The following is a 5,310-nucleotide window of genomic DNA, read 5'->3' on the forward strand; positions in this document are numbered from 1 at the left end:
GTGTGTGTGTGTGTGTGTGTGTGTGTGTGTGTGTGTGTGTGTGTGTGCGTGTGTGCGTGCGTGCGTGCGTGCGTGTGTTTAATAGGTTGGGTGTGTTGTAATCGCAGTGACATGTTGTTGCTCTTCCTCTGTGTGAATCACTCTCCTTTAACTGCTGCTGACTAATGTTTTGGAAACAAGGAAAGGTGGAGTTTCTGTCAGTGCCGGAGCAGCACTTTCACATCCCATTAACATCTATCCTTTTCATTTAACTGAAGGAAGTGAGCAAAATAAGAAATGTCACAATGGAGTTACTGAAATTTAAAAAATAAATGAAGTTATGTTATCTTTGCTGTGGAAAAAGTCAGAATCCACCTCAACAAATATGCACAATGTAACAGCTTTAAAAGCTAAAACTGTCTGCATTATAACAATATACAACTATAACATGTTTAAGAACATCTTGCACTTGAGAAAAACTGTAAATTACAAATCAAAATTTGGCCAAAGCGGCACAATTAAGGAGGAAAGTTAACATCTAGTCAGCTGCTCATTTAATTATACACAGCAGTCACTTGTCCTCTTAGCAAAAATCCCACAATAACACATGAAACATTCAAATAAGATGAAACGTATCATCTATGAAACAGAACGATCGATGCAAAAGATTAAAAAACAGTTTCAGTCGATGTTGGGAAAACTTTGAACGGTCGTATTGTACAGTTTTCACTGGAACACGTGACCTTGAATACACTTAAGTTTGATCGTGATATCATCGAAGTGACGCTTCGTTGAGACATTTCTTAAAAATTATGAATAATAAAGACATCCCAAAAATAACTCCTGCAATTCTGTCATCATATAAACTACACAGTGAAACGCATGTAAACCTTTTCAAGCCAAAAATGTGGAGTCAGTTTCAACGATATGTGACAGGAAAAATATACATTTTCTGTAACTCTTCCTTAATCTCTGCTCGGTTTAAGACGCTAAGAGTCACATGCCCGATGTTTTTAAAAGCAAATTATCAGATATTTATTTATCGTTATTCCACTTTGAGAGACAATTTATCATTACAGCTCTTTTTTTGGATGGTGGCTTTGCTAATCTTTCAGGATATACATGTATGCATGTATGCATTCAAACACTTAAACTGTTAATATGAGGATCATATAGAGGGTGATCTGTTAATCTGAAGAAAACAATAATATTTATTTAGTAGTTAATCTTATCAGTTAATCTTGATAAAGAGAAAATAACCTGGGGGTGTTTTATTATAACAAGCTGTAGTCTGTTGTGATTTAATTACCTTAGAAATGTGTTTACTTGAGCTTCTTGTGTGCATATTATATTGATATTCAAATTATACATATTTTAAAAGAAAATAGACATTGTTCTTAAGTGGGTTGTTTTACCCGATATTAGTCAGATGTTCACTGTTTATATACACTTTACTGACTTTGTAAGGTCGTCTTTAATTGCTCTTGTATAGTTTTAATTTGACCTTTAATTGACTTTGCTTTTATTTTACACACCTCTTTTTGTATTTACCTGCACTTATTTCTGTCCTTCTGGGGATAAATAAAGGCTCATCTTATCTAATAATAACATAACATAATAAGGCCGTTTAATAAGGAAATTGTCTAGTAAAACGTAAAACGCAGGAGTATTTTTTTTCACTGATGTATTGCGACTTTAAGTGATGTAAAATATCTCAACATCTGATCTGAGACTAACCGTGAATGTGAGCAATACCCATGTTTCCCTAAATCCTCCTCTGAGGGTGTGGGGGACTTGTGTCGGGTGTCGTTTCATACACTGAGGATAAATGTGAGGAGAGATCACATCCAGTGAACTCACTCCACTCTGCTGTCTAACAGCAGCTTTCTAGTGTGCTCGCCCGGTAGTTTCATCAGACCCGGTGTAATTAAATACTCTATTGTTAAATCCCGCCCGTATTCTTCCTCTGGAGCGTCACTTGTTCGTGACTCGGTCACATCCTGTAGAACTAGTTTCACGGGCAAAATTCCCGGTGTTGTTAGAGGACGGCGGGGAGCAACTCAATCAATTCAAGCCACTTCCCAAAAAACTGCTGAGATCTCACTTCCTCGTCCATGTGTGCGTCTCACAAACCCCGAGCAGACGTTTCATCACCGCGTGTCGTTAACGTTACTGTATGTGTGACACAAAAGCACGAATTACTGCTTCAGAGAGGTTCACGCACCTACAAGATCAAGAGCAACAAAAGCAAGTAAAGGGTAATAAGACGAGTCCAACATACATTAAGTTAAATTAAAATGGAGAGTTTAAAAAACGCCATTGTCATCCTAAAGGGGAATAAAGAAAACAAAATCAAAACCATCACAAAGGTCCATAGAGAAATATATCTCAGGTTTATTAATAACTTTCTTCATCTTCAAAACTCATTAAGACAAAAATTATAAAACAGTATTTACACCTTGTTTCTCTGATTGTCTTAAGTTACAGCATGCCAGAGAGACTGAAGGACGATCACTTTATTTTTCCCGCCCACAAAACACTCCATTTGCTCTGATCCCAAATTAACTTCATGACAAATTAAATAAAAAAAAAAAAAAAAAAGATTACCGACAGTGTTCGAGGTTAAAAAGAAAAAAAACATTCACACACAAACACACACAATGAACCCAAACCCTGTAGAGTTTAAACAGGTGAGGGACATACACATAAAGAAGACATTTTATCAACAATCTCAGCCGTAAAAATCTACAAAACCAACAACAGTCCTTGAAATGAGTGCGTTTGTGTGCGATTGTCAAAAAACAGTTCAGGAATGAACACAAAATAATAATAATAATAATAATCCAGTACAGTCATTAAAAGACAGTGAAGGCAACAGAACGGTAAGTCAGAGAGCTCCTTAAACCTTTGACAGCTCAATATATGAGACGTAAAGATAAAGGCAATGTCATGGTAAGGAGTCAGCGTAGATGACGGTTATGAAATCCTGGTCATTAACAGTATTGCGAGAGAAGCTACTGAGGCGGAAACTTTGGCAAATTTGTGGCTTTTTGTTTTTTTGGGGGAAAATACTGCTTTTCTTGCTAAAGTGCTTTTATTTTTTTAAATCGTAGAAGCATCCGGGCTGTTTCAACTTCCTTCAATCACCCTTCGAACATGATGGAGAACAATCAATGTGGAGTTAAAAAACAAACAAAAACACACTGATTGAGTTACACGTCAGTACCTTTCAAAATAAAATGATCAGCTTTTTACTCAGGATTTCCTCAGAAAGGTTTTTCGTTCGACAGTCTTTCTCAAAAGACTTAACATGTTGCTGGTGTTTTCTAACATAAACGGGTCTTTACTACTGAACCGGACAGTCAAATCTTTAAGATAAAAAAGCATTTAAAGAACAATAAATTCCACTGTTGTCGTCCAGTGCCAACCTCCTTTGTGACCTCATGCACTTCTCAATCTCTGCATCTCCAGAAGGGTTGTCCATGAGCTCCCAGACAGTCTGCCCGACATGATGCAACGCTTCCCTTCAGGAGAAACCAATCTTTTAATCCAATATTTCCACCGCACCGCAGCGACCACATCCTCCCATCGCAAACATTTCATCACCGTGAACATGTACAAGATCAGTTATACATTTTACGATAAAATTGAATCTGGATGACAGATTAAAACAAGCTTTCCCAAATCAGGTTTGTGACTGAATCACAGAGTAACGAGTGCTATCAAAGTCTCATGGGAGCTGTAGTTTGTTAATGCTAACAGTCCAGTATAGTAGATGTATTCATTTATCTTTAGGACATGTGAATATGCACATTAAACCCAAGAAGAAATGTTGCTGCTTTTCAAAATAAAAGAAACCCCTCTGTAAGAAAATAATCTCTTTTAAGTTTTTAATTCTTAAATATATTTAGAGCCGATTTCCATCATTTGCTAACTTTCACTGTATCCTCGGCTCCGCCCACTGAGGTTTAACTCAACCAATGACGTTACTGTAAATCCAGTCTGCTGTGATTTTAGTGCGTTGATCTCCACGTTGAAATATTACTTAAACTTACCCGTAATCAACCAACCGCCATGTTAACTAAAGCATCAGCTCAATTCACTGTAAATTGTAGAGAAACGGCTCAGACCCATAAAACGATGCATTAGTCTTTAGATTATCGCCGCTCGTGTCTTTGGCAGAAAGTCGTATGTTCATGTGCTGCAGCAGCCGATTAGCCTGAAAATGACTCAAAAATGGGTTAAAAAAAAAACAAAAACACAAACAAACCTTGTGACATTTGAGCTTTTCCAAATACGAAAACCTCAAAATACCAAGAATTTGAAAACCAAAATGAAATCATCCTTTTGTCTCGAGCTTTTTGTTTCAGATCCACGTTGAAACTGGAAGTAAAAGTGCAATTCCTCTTTTATGTCGGAGTAATTAAAAATGTCATCTGCAGGAGAGAAGCGGGAACAAGATGACCACACGTCTCAACACATTTTACAACCACAGAAGCGCTTCAGTAGTTTCACGTTACTCGTTTGTTCATTGACGGGAGATGAATTTGGGGATTTGAAATCTGTTGATTGAGCCTCTGAAAAATCTTCAGTTTGTGACGATCTGCGTCTGAAAAGTTCTTGGTGAATCCACTTCCTTTCAGTGTGCATCGTCTACTCCCCCTGATGTCCTACATTTCCCAGAATCCCTTTTCACAATGTTTAGGAGAGCAGAAGAGAACTCGTTGGATTTACTTGTGTATTCAAGTGGAAGAAGAAGAAAAACTGACAGCAGAGCATCAAAGATGAGGAAAAAACAAAAACGTTTCCAGTTCCTGCATTGCATTCTGGTACATGTAGTCGTAAATCAATCGCCGGACATCTTCGCAGGAATAACGAATCTCTTTGGTGTTAAAAAACCTGGATGACTGATTCTCTTTTCATGTTGAATATCACAACAACAACACCACATCTTTGAAACTGTACAGTGGTTTATGAGTGTGTACAGCTCTGTGAAAAAAAAAAAAAATCCATTGTCATAATCATAAAATATACATCATTGCTTCCCATAAAGCGGGCGACATGTGGCTGATGCCGGGGCTGAGCGCTGTGTTTGGCGACAAAAATGCGAAACAATAAATGTTACGGTTTCCCATCCCCCGAATCAGACCCACAGAAGAATTAAGAAAACCCAAACATAAGCACTGAACGCAGAGGAACATTTAACATGTAAAATCTCACAATGAGGCAAAATAAAAATCACATTTCTCACCCCCCCCCCCCTCATTGACAATAGTATATTTTTACACACACACACACACACACACACACACACACACACACACACACACA

Source organism: Anarrhichthys ocellatus, unplaced genomic scaffold (assembly GCF_004355925.1).
Source record: "Anarrhichthys ocellatus isolate YVR2014 unplaced genomic scaffold, GSC_Weel_1.0 scaffold53, whole genome shotgun sequence".
In the NCBI taxonomy this organism is placed as follows: Eukaryota; Metazoa; Chordata; class Actinopteri; order Perciformes; family Anarhichadidae; genus Anarrhichthys; species Anarrhichthys ocellatus.